This window comes from Rousettus aegyptiacus, unplaced genomic scaffold (genome assembly GCF_014176215.1).
Source record: "Rousettus aegyptiacus isolate mRouAeg1 unplaced genomic scaffold, mRouAeg1.p scaffold_m13_p_13, whole genome shotgun sequence".
In the NCBI taxonomy this organism is placed as follows: domain Eukaryota; kingdom Metazoa; phylum Chordata; class Mammalia; order Chiroptera; family Pteropodidae; genus Rousettus; species Rousettus aegyptiacus.
Window position 1 is genome coordinate 13,048,862 of NW_023416288.1, and position 24,112 is coordinate 13,072,973.

The window sequence follows — 24,112 nt, forward strand, 5'->3', positions numbered from 1 at the left end:
TGATAGCTCTTCTGTTCTTCTTCTGCACATCTCTTCAATATTATCCACCAGGGCTCTGTACTTAGACTTTTTCTCTTCTTACCACATGCTTTGCCAGGGCAGCTGATATACCTCCATTGCTTCCTTTTATATATCTATGCCGATGACTTCCTAACTTACATGAATAGACTTACACAATTTGTCAGGCGGCTATAACTTATGAAAGAAGCCATTTTTGTAGTGAAATAACTTTCATGCATTTCTAGTATGATTTAACTATGTTTCTTTTTTGTTTTCTCTGTAGTAAAGCTGTCATAGAGAGCAGTGCTCTCAATTCTGGTTGGACATTAAAATACTTGGGGAGTTTTTGAATACTCTGATGCCTGGGGTCATACCCCAGCTCAATTATATCAGAACCTCTAAGATGAGACTCAGGCAGCAGTAGTTTTCAAAGCTCTCTGGACGATTCTGATGTGTGGCCAGGCAGAAAATCACTGGTTTATGGGAGAATTTTGGGTTATAATTCTGGGCCTGGCATTCCACTGTGGATCCTCAGTCTACTATTTGACAGGTCAATAGCACAGACTTCAGAATAGACAGGCCTTGGTTTGAATCCTGGCTTACCTCCTCACTAAATGCATGATTTTGAGCAAGTTACTTTACCTTCTAAGCCTTTACAAAAAGGCTTTACTTTTGTGAATGAACAAAAGAATACTTACCCTAGAGGCTTTTGTGGGAATGAAATAAAATTAAACAAAAATTTTTATGTTAAACACCTGACACATATTTAACACTCTGTTAATTATGCATATTATGAAGCTACTAAAATGAATGTAATGAAGACTATAGTACAATGAAAACATGCATATGATTTCATCTTAAAGGGAAAACTAAATATAAATGATAATTTTCCTAGTGCAAACTAAGACTGGAAGAGAACATGAAAAATATAAAAATATGGTTTTATAAATTAACCTTTCTCTATTTTCCTGAATGTTTTCGAAGTTCCATGCCATTGTGAGAAGATAGGAAAACTGACAATAATGAATTTGTGCCTCTTTTTTCCCCTTAGTACATGCTAAGTAGCAACAATTGGCCTCATATGATCCTTCAACAGCCAAGAGCAGCAGTTTTCAGAGGGCAGAAACGAGTGAGGACAGAAGCGGTGCACAAAGTCAGTCTATAAAGTGAGAACTAGGGAAAGCTCAGAATCCAGTACCTGTCAGCGAGGTGGGTTTCAATAGAAATGAAGTAATCACATGCAACCTTTCCAGGTGTGTAGGATTATATCAAGTAGCTGGATTTAGGAAGGGTTACAGAGCAGAATTGTGAAGAAATGTGCTTCTCCCAGTTCCCAGGGCTCAAGCACGAGAGACAAGCATACCAGGTAATTTGTGCCAGAGTCTTATTGAACTGGGATATCTCTCAAAGGGCAAGGAGTGGGAAAAGCACACATCTTCACAATTCTGCTCTGCATGTGACCCTCACAGCCTCATTCAGCAGACTCGAGAAAAAAGGTCAGGGGAAAAAAACAAGTCTAGATGAAAAAAAAGCTGCAGTATTTAAAAAAAAAAAAAGCAACAAAAGAACAAGAATAAGGGAGAAAGTATCTTCCTACAAAAGAGGGCCCAATGGAAATAATGGCCTGGTTATATAACAGGTGCACATAGTTTGAATAGTCATGCGATAGGAAAATTGGTTCAGATACAATAAATTTAGGTATTGCAATAGATTGTACATACCAGTCTGAAAATTCTCTCAAGAGTAGATAGGATCTGTGAGCTTCCCGATATAATTTTTTTTTTTGAATAGAAGAATGAGATATTTACACCATCTCTGCAAATTGAGCAGGTGTTATGAAAGACCCAGCTCAGCAATTGAGGGTCTCTGGTCAAATCCAAGCTTAGGAAAGTCAGCTTGAGCACCAGTATCTTCGGCTGTAAAAGGAAAGATTATATTCTACCCTGCCAGTTCTAAAATGCTTATAAACTGTGATAATAATTAATTAGAGGACCTCTTTTAAAATTTTTTTATTTTGAAATACTTTTAGAGTTACAGAAAAGTTATAGAGATAGTAGAGTTTCAATATGTACCCTTAACTCAGCTTTCCCCATTGTTAACATCTTACACAACTATGGGACATTTATCAAGCCTAAGAAATGAGCATTGTTATAATACTTTTAACTAAACTACACACTTTATTTGGAGCTCCCTATTTTTAATAAGGCCGCTGTATAGCATAGAACTGTGACCTTGAGCAAATCTCAGAAGCTTAGTTTTATATGTGCTAAAAAAAAAAGAAAAACATTTCTCTCAGGGTTGTTGTGACAATTAAATGAGATATGGTGGGTGAAACTAATTTTTATACCTGAAATGTTATTCATTAGAATGAACCACAACTGATAAACAGTAATTTTTAGATGTTTTAATAATTGACTTAGCGCTGATTCTAGAATAGATAAAAATCTGAACCAGTAGTCTGTTGCCCAGAGCGGAAACATTGTTCCCAATTTGAAAGTGCACAATTTGCACAGAGAACTTAGATTAAACAAATACGCCAATTTAAGCCAGTCTTCTCAAATAAAAGCAAAGACATTTTTGAGCAGGTAACTGCTTACTGAAGTTCCTACAATAACTTCTGGGTTTTAAATTGTGTGTGTGCATATTGTTTGTAACTAATTAATTTCATGAATTAGAAATTTGAAAACAAAGATTTAAGGACAAGGTAGGGACTACTTAAGTTTTGAACTATATTACATTTCTTAAGGAAGCTTTGGAAAAAATGTTGGGAATGACATCAGTTATTTTTTGTTACCATTTCATTCAAGATGTAGGACATTCCTGATAACTATTTTGAGTGAATTGTTTAAAATTTAGGCATTTAGCTTTTGGAGAAGTGTGTGATGGACCCTGGCTTTGTCACTAATTGTGTCACGTTCAGTTATTTATTTAACACTAAGAGCTCACATTTTCTCATTGTGGAATGACAATGATGGAATAAATAGATATCTCTTTAAAGATGCCTGGCACTAAAATAATGTTGAACAACCAAAATGACTCCATCTTAGGTATAAGACTCCATCTTAAGCACAGGCCAGTTCCTGGAAAAGCTGCAGATAACAAGACGATCACCCCATCCTAGATTCAGCCAATCAGAGCAACTGTGGAGAGTAACTCTCCAAATTCCCCGCCTTGTTCCTTGGCGCCATCTCCCAGCCAATCCTGCTAAGCGACAAGCTTGTTGTACCAATGCTGTAATGCCAAGACATCGCTCCCCATGCTTACGATTTTTCCCTGCAAATACCCTTGAAGCCCCATGTTCCGGACGCCTCCTACTCACTGCTGCATCGGTGTGCGGAGTGCGGTCCGGACTCGAGTCTGAAATAAACTCCCTCTTGCTCTTGCATCGGTGTCAGCTTCTTGGTGGTTCGTGGAGATATGAGTCGGGGCATAACAATGTGACTTTTTGGCCATAGGAGAGGGAGACCTAAAGTTAAAGAGAAGAAAGAAAGAAAACTCTAAATGCAAATGTAGTTCACAGATCCAGTGTAGTTATACTAGTTTTCCATACAATGACATTGGATAATTTTGGCCTTTTTTAGGGGGTAAAAACATTTTCATAAAGGTATTTTCTCTGTCATAATTAGAAATTTTTAGTGCTGTAAGCACAGCACCACACAAACTCAGGCCCACCCTTCTAACCTTGCTCTGGGCACTCTTTCCACACTACTGAGGTGTTCTCTAAATAGACATACTAATAGGATAACCACACTTCTTTGCTTAGAATAATGTCACTTAAATTTTTTTTTTAGAGAGACTACAAAAGAAAACACTACCTATTGCTTAGAAATCCAGGCTCGTAGTGAAAAATAAATATCTGAAGTAAATAGTATTGCTTAATAAAATATCTATATCTCATGCTAATTATGGAAAATTTATCGCATTAACTTTTTAATTGTAAAAACACAGAAAAGTCTAAAAACAAAAACAAAAACCCACCAAGAATGAAAAAGTTAACATTTATCACTCTTCTGAGTTTTTAAATAGAACATTACAGGATAGGTTTATTTACCAGGGAAGAATTTTGGGGAAGTTTTTTTTTTTAGAATAACATTAAGATCAGGAAGAGAAGATTAAATAAGTAACAATTAAGAAATTCTCTTGCAATCTGTCCATCCAATAGCATACATATTTTTCCTTCTTAGAGAGTCATTTATATTCTACTCAATGAAAATATTAGCACCACTTCCCCTTGGCTAGATTCCTTGACATTCCCTCTGGTAAGAGCAGACATTTATTACTGAACCTCTATTTAGGGAAAAGATATTTATTGATTCTCAGAATAAACAAAGGAAGAAATCTCATCTATAACACCCAACATGTTTTCTCATTCTGCCCACTGAGAGAGAGATATGAACAGAACCTCAGAATATCTAATGCGATTAGTTCTCCCAACAACAGTATCTTCAGTTGCCTCCTGTAGTGGGTTGAATCCTGGACTCCCAAAAGATGTTTATGCAAAACCTATGGCTGTGACTTTATTTGGAAAAAGGGTCTTAGCAGATGTAATTGAGATAAGAATCTCAAGAAGAGATCATCCTGGATTAGGGCGGGCCCTAAATCCAATGACAAGTGCCCTTATAAGAGAAGGCCATAAAGAAACACACAGAGAAGAGGACTATGTGAAGAAGGAGTTGGAGATTATAGTTATACAGCCAAAGAATGCCAAAGATTGCTGTCAGCTACCAGAAGTTAGGAGGGGGGTATGGAACTAATTCTCTTTCATAGCCTCTGGAGTGAAACAACCCTGCCAACACTTTGCTTTTGGGTTTCTGGACTCTAGAATTATGAAAGAATAAAATTCAGTTGTTTTAAGTCACCAAGTTTGTAGTAATTGATATAGCAGTCTTGTGAAACTAATACTGGGAACTTCTACTGGGAACCACTTTCTCCTTTACTGGAGATGTTGCAAGAATTTATTGTTGACAAAGCTTTCTCCTGTGATAGAAGTACCACTCCCCTAGAAGTACCACTTGTCCCAAAGTAAAAAGGGTCTTAAGAGAGCCATTAAGTAAGACTACAGAGAAGGAAACCTATCACCTATATATATGAGACCTACCTAAAACATGAAGACATTGAATGATTAATAGACACACAGAACTTTAGTGTCGTCCTACAATTTCATTCTTAGATGCTACACCTAACTCAAATTGCTACCTTGTAACATTTTATGTGTCAACTTGTTTGTATCATGGGGTGTCCAGATATTTGGCTAATTCTTCACTCATACTTTTGAAAGTCTTCTTTTGCATCTGCCTTAGAACCTGCTGGCTAATTGTATTAGTCAGGGTTCTCTAGAGAAATATGTATATGAGATCGAGAAAAAGAGAGAGAGAGAGAGAGAGAGAGAGAGAGAGAGAGAGAGAGAGAGAGAGAGAGAAAGGGAGAGGTTCATTATAAAGAATAGGTTCATTCAATTATGGAGGTTGAAAAGTTTCATGATCTGCCACTTGTAACCTAGAGACCCAGTAAGGCCTGTGGTGTAATTCAGTCTAAATCTGAAGGTCCAAGTACCAGAAAGCTGATGCTGTGATGTAGATTCCAGTCTAGGTCTGCAGGTCTGAGTACAAGGAGTGTCAAGCCAGAAAAAGATTAATGTCCCAGCTCAAGTAATAATGCAGGAAGGGCTGAATTCTTCTTTCCTCCACTTTTCCATTCTGTTTAGGCCCTCAACAGGTTGGACGATGCCAACTCACACTGCAGAGGGCGAACTGCTTTACTGGGTCTACTGATTCGAATACTAATTTCATCTGGAAATATCCTTAGAGACACACCCAGAAATAATGTTTAGCCAATATCTGAGCACCCCATGATCCAATCAAGTTGATACATAAAATTAACCATCATACAAGTTTATGCAAAACAATTTTATTCATAGTCACAACTTTATATTATCCAATCCTCCTTCTTATACAATTTAAATTACAATGACAGAAACCGATATGGAATTTGAACCCACATGACTTTTAAATTTAAATATATTACATCCCCAAACAATGAAGAACCTCCTTTTTTATAATTTTACAGCCACCAGATGGGCAAAAATTAAAAGTCTGACAACACCATTTTGGGTAAAGACATGAAACATTAAGAAATGTCCTACTCTGCTGCTGGTACTTCTAATGCAAAAACTATTATACTTATTAGGTAGTAAAGAAAAGGTTCAAGGTAACATTATTTGTGATAACAAAAGTGTGGAAACACCCCAGATGTCCATTAACAAAAGAATGGATGAGCAAATGGAACATAGTCAAACGATAGAATAGAGCGATGAAAATAACTGAACCACAGTTTTACATAACATGCCAATATGGATGAATTCCACAACCATAATGGTAAATAGTACTGAAAAAAAGCAAGTTGTAGAATGCGCTTTTAGTCTGTAACAAATACTGGAAGTGCCTGTCATAACCCTTTAAGCCTTACCATTTCAGCACAGGCCAGTTTAACCCCAGCTGTCAGTAATTTCAACCCTTTGCCAGTGTTTTTTCTCTGTTTTTAAAGCATGCTCTGCCTACACGCATGGCAGGCCAGAGTGCCACGGAATAACTGTCCTCTCGGAGCCAGACCTCAACCAATGGCCAACGGAATTGGTGTATAACTACTTCGGCTCCTTCACCCATGGGTGGGATAATTCTAAAGTGTTTGTTCTACTCTGGCTCTGCAGTGTGATTAAGATATAGTTGCCCACAGAGGTAACTTTTTTGTTGGCTGCCTTTCCTTCCCTGTCTCAGTTCTCCACTCCATTACTGGATTTTGTGGCTATGGCAGTTACTTTTATGCCGATTTAACTGAGCTAAAGAATGCCCAGACAGTTGGTAAAACATTTCTGGGTGTGTCTGGGAAGGGTCTGGGGAAGTGCTTAGCATTTGAGTGGGTAGACTGAGTAAAGATCGACTTCATCAAGGCAGGTAAGCATCATCCAATCGGCTGAAGAACTGAATAGAACTGAAAAAGGCGGAGAAAAGGTGAATTTGTTTTCTCTGCTTAAGCCGAGACACCCATCTTCTTCTTCTGCACTTGGACATTGGCACTCCTGGTTCTTAAGATTTTTCAGACCCAGACCAGAACTTATACCATGGAGCCCCGATTATTAGGCCTTCAGACTGAATTCTACTATTAGCTTTCCCGGCTCTCCAGCATGGCAGATAGCAGATGGTGGGACTTTTAAGCCTCTACTACTGTATGAGCCAATTACTATAATAAATATAAATCTCCTCTTATATGTATCTATATATATCCTATTAGTCCTCTTTCTCTGGGGAACCTTGATTAATACACTGGCTCATCTTCCAAATAAACCACTTACATTAGAATCCATATCTCAGAGTGTGCTTCTGGGCAAATAAAACGAAGATAGTAAGATCCTAATCATATGTTATTCAAAAATAAGTAGAATAACAATATATTGTTAAGAGTAGGTACAGTAGGTAGTTAAGGGTACAGAAGCTTGAGCAGACTATATGAGTTTGAAACCGGGGTCTGGCACTTACTAGCTGTGTGATTTTGAGCAAGTTACTTAACTTCTCTGTGCCTCAGCTTCCTTATTTGCTGATTTGGGTGATAATAACAGTGTTTACCTTTCATGGTTGTTGTGAGGATTAGAGTTAAAATATGTTAAGAATTTAGAATAGTGTGTAAAAAGAGTAAGCACTGAAAGAATTTAGCTATTACTATTATTAAAGATGTGTACATTTGCAATGAAACTATGAGAGAGATGTTAAACATGGAATTAAGAGTGATCACCTTTGGAAAGGTGGGAACTTGATGGGTTCAAAGAGGGGTATATGAGAGTCTCAAAGGTGTTAGTCACGTTCTATTTTTTAAGTTGGGTAATGGATATGTTTTGTTTTATTATTATGCTTTCTAGTATATATAAAATTACATCTTTTAAAATATCTCCCAAATAATGTGTCATTTTTTTTAGAAGTCTAAGAAAACAGAACGATCTCTACCAAATATGTTCAAATTTTTGCATTCTCTAAGATCTCAGGGTGCTCTCTGCTTCAGCTGCATTCAGGCTTCCATTTCCCCAGTATTCCTTGAATTCTCTACCCTCAGGGACTTTACTCAGGTGGCCCCTTTGAGGAAAGTTCCCAGGACACCTGTACTTTATCAGGCCTCTGGGGCCTGGCCCAATTCACATGATTCTTCTGGAGACATTTTGAAACTTTGTACTGTTATCTTTAAAATAATCGTGGATTTTAAAATTCTTTCCTTCTTTTTAATGATCATTGCACTTAAAACATTAAACAATTAGTATATGTTTGTTTTAAAGAAAAAAAACCCCTAGTGGTATTATATCTATTTGTTTATCTATCTATTTATATAATATGCTCACAATATCATTATTCAGCTATAATCACTTAATATCTTAATGTATATCCTTACATATTTTATATTATATTACACAATTTAAAGTAAAATTACATTATAAAGAAACGCTATTAAGTGATATCCTTTTAAAACAACATACTATGAACATCTTTTTTTAAATAATTTTTTCCATTAAAGTTGGTATACAATATTATATTAGTTTCAGGTATATAATTAATAACTAATAACTAATATTAGTTTCAAGTGTGGTGATTAGACATTTATATAACTTATATATCATCTCAATAAATCTTGTACCCATCTGACACCATACATAATTATTACAATATTGTTGACTGTATCCCCTACACTATACTTTACATCCCCATGACTATTTTGGAACTACTAATTTGTACTTTTCAATCTCTTCCCCTTTTTCACCCACCTCGCAATCTGACAACCATCAAATGATCTGTATCTGTGAGTTTGTTTCTGTTTTGTTTGTTCATTTGTTTTGCTCTTTAGATTCCACACCTAAGTGAAATCATATGGCATTTATCTTTCTCTGATTTACTCCACTCAGCACAATACCCTCTAGGTCCATGTTGCTGAAGATGACAAAATTTCATTTTTTTTTATAGCTGAGTAATATTCCATTGTATATGTGTATCACCTTTTCTTTATCCATTTATCTATTGATAGACACCCAGGTTGCCTCGATATCTTGGCTATTGTAAATAATGCTGCAATGAACATACGGATTCACATAACCCTTTGGAGTAGTGTTTTGGGTTTGTTTGGACAAATGCCCAGAAATGAGATTACTGGGTCCTTTTTTGTCTCTTGTTATAGCCTTTGTTTTAAAGTCGATTTTGTCGGTATAAGTATTGCAACACCAATTTTTTTTATTTGTATTTTTATGAAATGCCTTTTTTCATCCTTTTACTTTCAGTTGCTATGTGTCTTTCGATATGAGGTGAGTCTCCTTTAGGCAGCATATGTAAGGGTCTTGTTTTCTTATCCATTTAGCCACTTTATGTCTTTTTACTGGAACACTTAATCCATTTACATTTAAATAATTGTTGCTAGATATGTTATTGCCATTTTATTATTCACATTTTTAATCTTTTTTTTTCTTTTTCTTTATCTTAAAGAAGTCTCTAACATTTCTTATAATGCTGATTTTGTGTTGATGAACTCTTAGTTTTTTCTTGTCTTGGAAGCTCTTTATCTGTTCTTTGAATCTAAATGATAGCTTTGCTGGGTAGAGTAATCTTGGTTGTAGGTCCTTACTTTTCATCACTTTGAATGCAATCCATTCTGGCTTGCATAGTTTCTGTTGAGAAATCAGCTGGCAGTCATATGGGAGCTCCCATGTAGGTAACTAATTTCTTTTCTCTTGCTATTTTTAAGAGTCTTTCTTTATCTTGAAGCTTTGGCCTTTTTATTATGTTGGGTCATGGCATGGGCTTCTTTGGGTTTATCTTGTTTGGGCCTCTCCCTGCTTCCTATTTCCTTCAACAGGTTAGGGAAGTTTTCCATCATTATTTCTTCAAATAGATTTTCTATTTGTTGCTCTCTCTGTTTTCCTTCTGGTATCCCTATGTTGTGAATATTGGCATGCTTAATGTTGTCCCAGAGGCCCATTTAATTATCCTTATTTTTTAAAATTGTGTTATTCTTCTTGCTGTTCTGATTGGGTGTTTTCTGCTACCTTATCTTCTAAATTGCTGATTCGATCCTCTGCTTCATCTAATCTACATTGATTCCCTGTCATGTATTTTTCAATTTAGGTACTGTACTCTTCGTTTCCGATTGGGTCTTTTTTGTTTTCTACCTCCATCATTATGTTTCCTATATCTTTGTTGAGGTTCTCACTGAGATTATTGAGCATCCTTATAACCAGCACTTGAACTCTGCATCTGGTTTATTGCTTGTCTCCATTTAGTTCTGGTTTTTGTTTGTTTGTTTGTTTGTTTTCTGTTTTCATTCGGGACATATTTCTTTATCTCCTCATTTGGGCTACTTCCTTGTGTTTGTCTTTATGTATTAGGTAGCGTTGCTTTGTCTCCCAGTCTTTGTAGTGTGGCCTTATGTTATAGGTTTCCTGTGAGGCACAGTAATATAGTTTTCCTGGTCACCTGAGCTGGGTGCTCTAGGTGTGTGCCTTATGTGGGTTGTATGTGCCCTTCTGTTGTAGTCGAGCCTTGGTTACTGTTTATGTCAATGGAAAGAATTGACCCTCAGGATGATTGGTTGTGAAGACTGGCCATGACTACAGTGAAGGAGCTGTTGCGCTGGGGCTGACCCTACACAGCAAGCTTTGCTTTATCAGGGCTCTGGTGCCTGCCCAGTCTGCCCTTTGGGTGTGTCATTTGTGGAGGTGGTTGGGTGGTACTCTGGATGGTCTCAGGCTGGCCACCAGGTGTGTTGGTTTTGGGGCCTCTTAGGACTGTCTTTTTAGTAGGCTTTGGTCAGTTGCTGTCTGTGCCCTGCCTGGGGCCACTTGGTATGAGCTAGAAAGTGACCTGTAGATAGTTCCCACTTGTGCTAGGCTTGGTGGTGTGTGGGAGAGGCTAAGCTGTGAACTGAGTCTGGCTGCTGCCTATGCCAGACTGCTTAGCAAGAGGTATGAGGCATGCTGAGGCCAGATACTGCTTATTTGGGGTTCATGGACTTTTGAGAAGTTTTAGGAAAGTCTGCATGGAAAAGCCACTAAAACAGCTTGGGTGGGCCTACAAGTTGCGTGGGGCAGGGTCTCTGGGAATCACCAGGGTAAGCAATCAGTGTTAGCCAGGTTGATGGAACCAGATATGATGGCAACCTATGGCTACACTCTAGGAGGGGGAGGACTCACACAAAAATCAATGGATTCTGGCAGCACTTCCGAGAGAAAATTACCCCTCTAGTCCTCTCCCTGAATCCAGACAATTCAGTTCCTCCCCATATATCCTCAGTGCCTTTCAAGCTGCTGCTCTAGAGTTGGAGCTCACAGTGAGAAAGCCCATCAGCAAGTTAATTTATTCACGGGCCCTTTAATAGGAACGTCTGAGACTCCAGCCACTCTCTGTCTCAGCCACAAGCACCATTGTTTTTCACAGCCAGAAATTGTGAGGACTTTTCTTGCCACACTGGAACCCTAAGCTGGGGAGCCTGGCGTGGGGCTGGGACCCCTCACTCCTCAGGGGGGACCTCCACAGCTGAGATTTAACCACCTTTTTCATGTCTCTCCCCCTCCTGCAAGTCTTGAGGTTGCTTCTTTGTATATTCTGATTTGTAGGACCTCTGTTCAGCTAGACTTCAGGTGATTTTCATCAGGTGACGGTTGTTCTGTCAACCACTTAAATCTCTCTGCAGTTTCCATTTTAGATTCATGAGACTGAGACTCTGATATACCCTGATAGTCTCTGTAGGGGTGGGGCTATTTGTGTCTGGCTTTTAGGTAGGTTAATGGTCACGAGATTTGCTGTCCTTGGGCCACGTGCCCACTCCTGGTCCATTTGGTTGTGCCCTTGGCCTTGTTCTAGGGGAGATCCTTTTGTATAAAATGTCTGATTAGATTTATGATGCTGTCTTGTGGAAACTTTAGGTATTACAAGCACCATGATTTTCTTCTGGAATTGTTTTTAAATTATGGGTACATTAATTTAGAATGGTGAAATCAACAAGAGGCTGACAACCAAAATTGAATAGAGTAAAATTGAATGAGATGGAATGGAATGGAATGGAATGGAATGGAATGGAATGGACAAAAACAGAACAGGATAGAACAGAATAGAAGACAACAGAACAAGCAATATAAGTGTACATCACATTTATAAGATTGAGTATTGTTTCGTGAAACTTTCAGGTATGTGTGTATGTGTGTATGTGTATAAAACAATGCATATGATATTCAAAAAAATTTAAGAACTGCATGACATAGGAATAGACATCCACCACTAAGCACAGTCGTAGTAGTAGAAGCCAGATTATTCCCAACCTGTATGAATGGGCTTGGTTGTAATGCAATACATTTATTTCTTAATATAGATTATGTCAAAAGAGTTTGAAAAACACAGTTCTAAAACAAATCTCAATATAGTTATACTTCATAACAAAAACCTTGCTGATTTGATCAGGGAATAATGACACTTATTACTATATAAATTTGCTTGTCATTGATTAGTTGCGAAGTAGAATGTTTTTCAAGTGCCTGGTCGTCATTTATACTTGACTCTCATAGAGCACCGTGAGAATGTGTTTCCATGTACACTTACTTTTAAATGTGACTCTTCTAATTAACTGGTGAGACTCTCACTTTTGAATCTTCTACTCTGGCGGCACACAAGTTCTTTACGTTATTGGTCCCAACACATCCCAGTTGATTTAAGTATCACAGTCACCACATCTGATTTCTGCAATGAGTTTTTGAGCAGAATTACCTTGTGCTTAGAAAAGGGAAGACATCAGACTGACCTAATGAACTGTTTCAAAATGGCCTTGGGCAAAGGGAGGCCCTATCCTTTTGCTGTGCTTCTGAGAATTGAAGTGTGTGTGCACATTAAGGCAGCAGGGGGAGGCTCCCTCTGAGGGAAAATGGATGTCAGAAGGATGAAGGGAGGAAGAGAGGGAGGGAAGGAAGAGAGGGGAGAGAAGTGAAACAGACCCAGAGAGGTTAAGCTTGAAATGTGAATAAAAAAGAGAGGAGGAGGGGAAAGAGGGAAAGAGCATAGGAGCTATGGAGGGGGAGAGAGGGAAGGAAGATGAGCAGGGGCCTGGAGAGGAGAACACAGGAACAGGACTGGTAAGAAAAAGAGAGAAAGGAAAAAGGAGGCAAGAGGGGCTGGGATGTAAGAAAAATCATCAACTGCCAAAATTATACTCACATTTTCTTTATTTTTCCTAAACTGTGGTGGAGGCTTGCTCCATATCACAGTCATGTATCTATTTCTGTTAGTCCGTGCAGTCCTTGTTCAGGGGTAAGATTTTTTTTCTTCAAACAATTATCAACACCCCACCCCACTCTTGTTCTGGTGGTTTGCTTTGCCCTCAACTATTGTCTTAGTCTCTTTGGGCAGCTAGAACAAAATACCATAGACTGGGTGGTTTATAAACAATAGAAATTGATTTCCCACAGTTCTGGAACCTGAAAGTCCGAGATTGGGATTCCATCGTGGTTGGGTTCTGGTGAAGGTCCTCTTCTGGATTACAGATTGCCAAATTCTTATGTCCTTACATGGCAGAAAAGTATCCAGAGAGCTTTCAGGTTGCTTTTTTAAGAGCACTAATCCCATTCATGAGGGCTCCACCTTCATGCCCTAATCACCTCCCAAAGGCCCCACCAATTCATACTGTCACATCAGAAGTTAGGATTTCAAGGGATGAATCTGGGCGTGGGGTGGGGCACAAACATTCAGTCCATCACAGGTGATTGGTCCAATGGGCTGGCTGCGAATGGTCTTTACTCTGTTACAGCCAGGCACAGAATCCTTCCACATGGTTCCCTGGCATTTGTGATGGACCCTCCTTCTCTCCCTTTCCAGGACCCAGGTTCTCCTCTCTTTCCTCTCCTCCCTGGTCCTAGTCCGTTTTTTTACTCCTCCATCCTCTTTCCCAGACCAAGTCTTACCTACTATCTGGATATGGAAAATCTTGCCTTACAAGTATGCTTCTAAAACAAGTGAGTTAGATCCACTGATTTTTGTGGTGGGAAGAGGAAAAAAAGCAGAGATTAGAAAGAGCAGTAGGAACAATAAATACACAGGGCATACGTTTACAGACTTACAGACATGAATTCACCATACATGTACTACGTCGAAAATATCTTAAATGTCACTGTGAAAAAATAGAAGTATCTTCGTTATTACATCATCTCATAAGTCACTACTCCTTTAATTTGGAACTGGAAACCTGGTATCTTTTCTTCTTTTTATAAAAGTCAGTTTTATGTATTGCACTTACTATAGACTTTTTGCCTTGAATTCTTTAATTGAAAACAAAAGTTGTTTTATTTACGACGGAAAATAGTAATTAACAAACATATACTTCTGAACTAAAAATGAATCTATCCGTGGTTTTCGTATTTAAGAAAAATATTCCAGAGATATTTATAATAAATTTGGTCCTCCAGTTAGGTTTTCAGTATTATAATGTACAGAAGTTCAATAGTTTCCATTTTTAGCTCTTCATTCACACTCTCAGTATTAATGGCAAAGAGAAAATTAAACAATGTCATTTCATTTTCCTCAAGTTTTAAACCAGAGAACTTTTTCTTAAATTCATTCTTCAACACCATGATTTCAGGAATGTTAGCTGTTTAAGAGCATTGCTTTAATTTCTGAGACCCAACCTCAATGTAGAAAAGTGGAACACATTATTTCTTGCTAAATTAGTGCATCGAATCATGCATTCACGTAACTATTATTAATGTCCTTGCAGAGAAATATGTTGGCATTCAGGGTAACTTCAACCCCAAAGTTTGCGATTCATCTTTGTTGGTGAACCGAGGTAGGGATTTTCTCTTAGATGACATGAACATTATGATTTCTTTCATTTTAATCAACAAAAAATTACTTTGCATTTTCTTCCATTCTAAGTTCTCTAAAAAAAAGTAGTGTGGGATAGTTAGCTATGTTATAAATCATCTAAAAACAGTGTACTGTTTTCTTATACAGGAGTGCATTTCATTAGCAGTTTAGGTCTGGTTGGATACGGTGTTATTGCAAACGTTTTATATTTCTTTTTTAATATATTCAGCAATTTCCTTAGAAGAAATATAACTTCAATCTGCTTAGCAAGTTTATTTACCAGCTCTTGCTCTTTTTGATAAAAAGAAATATGTGTTTCAATTGCTATTATTTTTTGTTTTCCTTTTTCTTTGCTTATTAATTGCTGAGCAAGAATTTTATGATTTTTTTTTTTGTATCTTTACCATCAAAACAGCATCATAGTTACCTTCTTCACTGTTGAGCAATATATTTGCACGCCTAAATAGCAAGCTTTTCTAGTGTATCTGGAAATGCTGTTGTAATCCTTGCAATCTTTTTAATGTAGTAACTCTCCTATAGTATAAAAATCTTCTAAGAAAAATGAGACGTGAACATTGGAGTGTCAACTAAGGCATGTGAAACACTTTCAAATTTAAATCTTGTGTTTTTACATAGATTTATTAAGAATACTCCTTAATTTGTGTTACAAATGAAGTAATATTTTTCTAAGAGGGTAAGTAAGTTTATTATTTTGTTGTAGCTCTGTTGAACTGTTTTCTTTATGGCTTAGTTTTTCAATAAAATTATGGAGTTTTGATTATTGATTCTACATATTAAAGACTGCCAACAAATGATGTAGATCCAGATAAAAGGAAAAGAGTACAGAATCTATCAGGCAGTAAAGAAAATAGTTGATACTTGGTGAAGGAAATTAGCAGCAACTGAAAAAGATGGGAATACAGAATCTACCAAATAAAATCAGGAAATAGAAGAAAAGGAGTAGGATAAAATCTTAATACGGTTGAAACTGAAAGAGGCTCAGGGAATCCACGATGTCATGCAGTAGCATAACTAAGTCCTAACTGAAATGGGGATTGGGGGTCCTTCATTTTACCTTGTTGGTCACATCCAGCTATAAGAAAGGACTTAGCACATCCAGTGGTAGCTCAGCTCAGGTAAATTCAACCTGGTGTCTAATTACCAATCAACAAGTGAGGAAGACCAACTGACCTCTTGTCCTGCTGGTGTATCACACACCACAGAGAAAAAGACAAATCTAAAATGTAATCTAGTATACAATGCTACCTTAAAATGTAGTTCTAAAGAAGTACTCTCTCTAGCACTAGATGAAGCTCATTCCCTTACAAAACATATTCTACCCTAAACTTTCATAGCTAATGTCTACAGACAGTGATGATTCTTGGAGATACAATAATCACATGGCGGGGGGAAGGGGAGGGTATTGTTTTTCAGGCTGTATAGACCAATCTTGGTAACTTTTTTCCTTAAATTATTGTTATAGTTTTTAGTTGGTGAAACAATTCTTTTAAAATTTGCAAGTAAAACTCATTTTCTTAATGTTGTTGTTTTTTTCTTTCTGAGTCTTCCTTTTGCACAAGTAATTATTTCATGGTCCAAAACCTTGAATCTGGTAATCTCCATCCAACTGAGATGGTAAAACTCTGCTTATAAATTTTGTACTCACTGAGATACTTATGATTTAAGATTTTTGTAAACTGACTTGTTAGAGAATCAGATATTTCAGTCATGTGATTTTTATCTGAAATGCGTAATTGATATTATACTGTCTATTTTGATTTAGCATGTGTAGAAAAATTTGATTAACTCTGTAAACTGAATCTGAATGTTTGTAATAACTTGATTTATAAGAGTTACATACTAAGAAAGATCTTGCTTATGAGTCCTGTTTGGCTGCTTCCTTCAATGTTTGAAGTGTTCAAGAAATCAGATACTTTGCATCTATACTTATTGCTTGAAAGGATTAGGCAGTGGTTCCCCAGACTGAAACATCAGCATCATCTGGAAATGTGTTAGAGATTCATATTCTCAGGCCCCACTCTAGAGCTTCTATATCAGAAACTATGGGGCGGGGTTAGAAATTTGTATTTTAATAAATTTCCCAGTTTTTGAACAGGTAATTTAGTTAAATATGTTTACTCATGGACATGGATGCTAGACTAGTGGTTACCAAAGGGTAGGGGAGGAGGGAGAAAGGGGGAGGTAGACAGAGTAAAGAGGGTCAAATATGTGGTGACAGAAAGAAATCTAACTATGGGTGGTGAACACACAGTGTAAATATGTATATCCCTTACTGTTCAAGTGTACAGCTGAAACTCACTGTTGTTAACCAATGTCACTGTAATAAAAATTAATTAAAAAATTAAATATATTTGTAAATAGGTTATTTGTTCAGGGGAGTTTAAACTGTCAGGGGAACATGAATTAATATTTGATTTTTCTTAAGATATGCAAAATTATTTTATTTATAAATGGAAAATCAAGATCTCTAAGTTGAACTTAGTATCTTAAGAAAAACTCAATTTGTGATATTAAGGAATTGAATAGTAGTTTAAACACAAGCAACCGTAAGTAGGCCTTTTAGCATACAGAAGCTCTCCTTGAACTTCAGAAAATTCAACTGACAAAGAATTAGATATATTTTAACTTTATATTTCCTTTTGTGACACTAATGTCAGGTCAAACAATTATATGAGCTGAGGAGTTCCCCACCCCTACTCATTCCATATATTTAAAAAATATAGGAAGAAAAGATATACTAGATTAGAAAGTAAATAACAAAGAAAAAATTTTAAGGCTGGTTAAGAAATCAGCATGCTTCTCAGAATTGCAAATTTTGGTATTAAATGTTGGGCCCTTCAAAATTTTTAATTTTCTGTCTAGCACTAAATTGCTTTCCAAATATTACAAGAACAGTCTTTACTCTATTAGGAACCCCTAGTGCTTTACACCATCACAGGTTAGTGTTAGCGCCAAATACTGCATTTTTAGCTGCATAATTCATCTAAATTGGTTTGGAATACACAACCAAGTTGCAAAGCAATAAACTAACACAACCGACCTCACCTTTGTGTGGCGAAAGATTTTAGTAGCTTGGAAAATCAATGGCAGCACAAATTATGCTTAGAACATCCATTACTTGATAAGAAAAGGTATCGTTACTGCTATGACAGAAAGTTTATTAAATATATCAAAATATAAAGGACTATTCAAAAATGGGAATCATTTCTGCAAAACCACTGTAGAATAGAACCATTTTCTTTTTTAAATCATTAAGACCTTAAAGTGTGCTGAAATAAATTTTTTTTTTGTTTAAGGGATTCTATGTTAATATATTTTCTATCTTAAATTTATGACAGTTTAAATAAAAGACATAAAATACTGCATTGTACATAGAATACTGCTTTTTAAATCTGCCCTAAAGTCCCTCTGCCTTCTGAAGCAGTGTTTTGAGTTTAGCAAACTATTTTCTTCCTGAAATATGGGCTTACGCTTTTAGTGGTGAGCTAAAGTTAGCTCCTACCAGCTTGCAAGAGCCAAATGTGGAATTTCCAGGAATTTCATGAGCCAGTTAATAAGCCTAGCCATTATTAAAAATTCAAGTACAAAAGCTTATAATTAAATTATGTTTAAAATAAAGATTCTAAATGCTCAAAATTCATCATTTCTGAATCATTTAACTTTTTATTATGATTTTATTATGTACATTTATTATGCACCCTTGAGGTTATTTAGTGTATTGTATCTGTATAGTGGATATAATGATGTGTTACTGCACAATCTTCCCAACTTCACCTTTAGTGATATCACCTTGCTAGCTTAAAATCAGCCACAGTGGGAGTATTTACTCTATGCAAATCAGCAAGCACTTAGAATCAAGGTTTTCAGGTTTGTTTTCTCCAGAGAGCTGGATGTTTACTAGTGTACAACTGGATATACTGGTTAGACTAAGCCATTACTATAAAAGGTATTTCCACCTATTTAGGGTTCCCAGGTAAAATACGGAATGCCTTGTTAACTTTGAATTTCAGGTGAATAATTTCGCTTTTTAGTATACTTCTATCTCATGCGGCATATGTGGAGAGCAGGTTGGAAACTGACAAGATCCTTGCAATCTGTGAGGCCAATTAAAGGGTTGCCTCGCCTCCCCAAATCTTCCTAAGAATGGGAAGAACTGATTGGAGAATAATGTGGTTGTTGAAATGCAAATAATTTTGTCAGGCTGTGTAGGGTGGGGGTTACCCTACGGAAATGCAAATGATTATAGTAGGATGTGGAGGCTGGATGGGGATTATCTCATTTTAGCCAGCAAATGTTTGCTCTTGTGTAAAAGCAATTTGCAAAAATAAAATCGCTCTCCGTTCCCTCATCAGTGGATATTGGGCCTCCCAATCCCAGCTTTCTGTCTTCTTTCTTTTCTCAATCTCCCTTCGTTCCCACTCAGGATTATTTTCCAAGGGCGGCGCTGGATGTGGCAGGGTTTACTATTTGCTGGATGCGGCAGTGTTTGCATGTAAGTACTTTTTTAGTATAAGTATGTCCCAAAAATGCATGGGACATGTTTATATTTTAAAAATTATTCATTGTTTGAAATTCAAATATTTTTTATTTGCTAAATCTGGCAATTCTACACCTATTGTCTTTTTCCAAGGGATTATTTTCTGTGAAGTCACCATACTTTGCTCCTTATGACCCACCATCAGTATAGCTGGCTGAGCTATACTGGAGGGCACCTGCTTGAGAAGTAGCCTATGCATTGGCCCAATGTGAGAGTTTTGTCCAATAGGGATAAAAAGCAGACTAATTAGATGCTGACTTTTTCAAACATGAAACCAAGATTCAGGGGAGAGTTAGTTAGGTGGCAGTGGGAATAACAGATAAAATCTCTCTCTCTCTCTCTCTCTCTCTCTCTCTCTCTCTCTCTCTCTCTCTCTCTCTAACACAGGCAGCATAGTACTTGAGTAATGAGCAGCTTACCTGCCCTAAAGAGTGGAAGATGAAGAGGTCGACTGGTAGCTTCAAAGGTGCCAGAAGCAGAGACAGGTGATGAGTCACCTTGAAAATGGAGCACAATAGGATCAGCTTTCAAAAATAATGCTATCCAGTCCACACATACCACAAATCAATTATTTTACAATTTCTGGCAGTGAGACTGAGACTTCAGGATTTTTTTTTTTTTAAGCTCTCCAGTTGGTTCTGCTGTGCAGCCAAGTTTACATTTTATCATGTCATCCAAAAGACACTAATGTCTCTCAAAATCTAAACTGTGTTTCAAGCTATGCTTGGGAACTGAAAAGGACTCCAAACAGAAAAGACCAAGGTGCTGAGAGCAAAGACCAAGATGTCAAGGGGGCACCGTGTGCAAAAGGGCCAAGAGCAACAGAGGGATAACTGCATGCCTAAAAGGATTTTATCACTCTGCACCACTGCCTAGAAATACAGAGCCAGCCCTGCAGCTTCTTGGTCTCAGACTTCTAGCATCCTATACAGTACATTTCTGCTGTCTAAGCCACCCAGTTTATAGTACTTTGTAACAGCATTCCTAACAAGTGAACACCAATCCTGGTACTGGGAAATGGAGTGTTGCTCCAACAGTACTAAAAATGTGGAAGGAAGCAGCTTTGAACTGGGTCATAGGTAGAAACTGGAAGAGTTTTGAGGTGCTTGATTTAAAAAGAGCCTAGACCAACTTGAGGAAGCTGTTGGCAGAAATGTGAACAGTAAAAACATTTCTGGTGAAGTCTCAGACAGAAATGAGAAACAGGTTATTGGAAACTAGAGGAAAGGTGATCCACTTTATAAAGTGTCAGAGAGTTTAGCTGAATTGTGTTCTGTAAGGTAGAAGGTAGAAATCTAAGAAATGAACTTGGATATTTAGCTGAAGAGCTTTTAAAGAAAACATTAAATTTATGGCATGGTTTCTCTTTGCAGCTTATAGTAAAATTCAAGAGGAAAAGAAATCGAAGAAGTAATTTTTAAGCAAAAAAAAGAACTAGAACTTGAAGATTTGGAAAATTCTCAGCCTACCCATATTGCAAAAAAATGAGAAAGTAAGCTCTGAAGAAAACACCAAGAGTGTGCAAAATGGATTAAGTGTGTGACTTGTGGATCCAATCAACCATCTCTGCAGGAACACTGCAAGCTTGGACTAAAGTGGGCAGAGACTGGAAGAAATAAAGGAAAGCTTTTGGATTTTTGGAATTCTACAGGCAGGAAACAACAGAGCTGTTTGGCTGTGAACAAGTGTTATCTTTTTTTCAAGAAAAGGAAAGAATGTTCCTACAGGGGCCAGATCCTCTCTAGTTCCAGCGGGCAGGGCCACTTTCTCTGTTCTAGAGCCCGATACCAACCTAGTGGGCCAGGAGGACAGAGCATCCACCCCAAAAGGATTATGCTCTCAAGTTGCAAAATATAATAATGGACTTTGCTGTGCTAGGTTTCCTACTTGCTTGGGACCTGTGGCCTTTTTTTCTTTCTTTCCTACTTTCTCCCTTTTTAAATAATTAAAAAGTATTTTTTATTGTTGAAATTTCCAAATATATTCAAAAGAGAGAGAATCATATAATGAAGCCCCATCTATCCATCACCTAGCTTTTGCAATTGTCAACACAGGGCCAATCTTAGGTGGTATTGTTTTGTGTGTATATATTTACGAGTGTGTGTATGAGTGTATGGCAGGAATGGGGTGTGGTGGTAATAGCACTGAAATTCATGATGCTATATCCTTCCAAAGGGATCCAGGAATTAGAAAATAATGAACTTTTGTATGTGGACGACGATAGAGCAAAACCTAGGATTGAGGGAGCTTGCTATGTACAATGTTTGGTGAGATAGAGGACATGGGTGGTATCTTCCAAATGTAAATCAAAATATAGGCAAAGATATTGTTAAATGTAACATCAAATTCTTCTTTTCTGCATGGGTATGTCTATTGTATGTCTGTCCTATTAACATTTTTTGTAAGCAGGGAACTTGTCTGGTTTCCTAGGTTCACAGAATTTTTCCCAGGAGAATCATACCCTGAATCTCACCCATACCTGATTTAGATGATACTTTGGACTTAGAGTTGATGCTAGAGTGGGTTAAGACTCTGGGAAATGTTGGAATGGAATGACTGTATTTTGCATGTGAGAAGGACACGAGTTTTGGGGAATCAGGGGGCAAACTGTTACAGGTTAGGTTGTATCCACCACTCTTATTCATATACTGAAGTACTAACCTTCCATTACCTCAAAATGTGACCTTATTTGGAAATATGATGAATTAAAGTCAGATGATATTAAGATGGGTGGGCCTCTAATCTGACTAGAATCCTTATAAAAGAATGTGATGTAGAGAAACATAACGTTCACATGGGGAGAACGCCATCTGAACACGAAGGCAGGAATTGGGATGAGGTGTGTACAAGCCAAGAAACACTGATTTCCAGACACCTCCAAAAGCTAGGGGAGAAACGTGAGACAGATTCTCCAGTCTGATGGAACCAATTCTGCCAAAATCTTGATCTTGGACTTCCAGCCTCCAGAGCTATGAGACAATGTATTTGTATTATTTAAACCACCAGGTAGGTTGTGGTACTTGGTAACAGCAACCCCAGCAAACTAATATAGTTAAATAACCATATACTATTTTTCTCCTGTGCAGTTAGGAACTCCATTATTGTAATATTGGTTTTATCCCCCCATTCCCTCATTGCCCACCAGAATACTGTGATATTCTTTAAAAACCACTCAGCTACCTGTGTCACTCAAAATGTTTTGGATTGAACCTGTTGCAAAGATTTCATTTAATTTCTGGTCTTATGAAGTCTTCTCTTAGGTAGGACATGGAGTGGCCAATATTTCCCATAATTCTAGATGATTTATGTACGTGAGGTGGCTTCGTTTCTTTCTAAACGGCCAGTGGCCAGAACAACTTGTAAAAGAGAGCATTGGAAATGATTAACTCTAACCAACACTCTCACCTACCTTTTACTCTGTTAATGAGGCTGAACTTAGTTGATCGATGGTTTGACCCAAGGCAAACCATCTAGGGCCAACCAGAGTGAGGGCCTTTTCAAGGGGTGGGGGAGGCCAGCTAGCATGCAGTACTCCCTATATGCCAGAAGGTGTCGCTCTACCTCAGCCATCGGAAGGATCCTCATAGACTCCATTTCTTTAAAACTACAACCATGTGATTAGTTACCAGGCTGTGCCCAAGAGCATATTTTCACCATATTATTGGAGATTTATCAGGTTTTTAGATTTATTAACTTCTTGAAGTACTTTTAAAATTAATTTATTTGAAAGTCAGGTATTTTAAGATCCTAAGTAAATGATTTGTTATACGCTACTAAGAGCTTTCTCAAAAAACGGAGAGGAATGTATGCCTTGTTTTCTTACAGGATAAAGCCATTGTAGGAAATTTAGTCTCAACGAATAATTCTGTCAAATGCTAAGAAATACTTCCTACGCCTGGCATTAGAGGGACTATTTTGGAGACTGGAGTCACATGATCTGACCTCCTTTGCCAGGTGTTCTGAAGTGGTGAAAGCACGTTTGACTACTTTCTAGTTACCTGGCACATTTTGCCTGGGATTATTTTCTTCCCCTGAGAGGAAAAATTTCACAGTGAATGACCTTCATAAACTACATAGAGGTTGCACACACGGAGGAAAGAATACACCTCATAACCTAGCCCCTCTCATGTGCTCTAGACAGAAGGAAAGAATTCTGTAAATTTGTTTACATTGCTTATCCACTAATAGAGGCTAGAATCCAAGGACCTGGTTTGGTCCAAGGTAAAGACAAACTGACAATCAGTGCTTTTATTTGGACTTTGTACAGCTAAAGGGTAGCCACCAGGATTATACTCTTTATTGTTGAAAAGACACTATCAAGGGTCTAATTTTTTTAAGTATGAAAATATTAATAGGTTCCTGGGCAAGGTCTGGAAGCTGAGAAATGCATGAAGAGCAACCGACCCAGTTGCTCGGCACAGTGAAACACCCTGTCCACTGAGGGGAGGGGATCACCTCATGAGGTTGCACATAGGGGAATGGTTCTTGCCCTTCATGTGAATTTAGACTCCACTGTTTCTGATTGTTTATCCCTGAAGGGTATGTATGTGGGAAGGGGAAAGAGATCCATTAGGAGCCTGCAGGAAGAGTGAAGAGGTGCAGACTCATTTCACATCTGTAAAGAATTCTCAGAGAACAGAAGAAAGTCAAAGCTCATGTGAGGCCAACCTGATAGAGCTTCTCCCTTCAC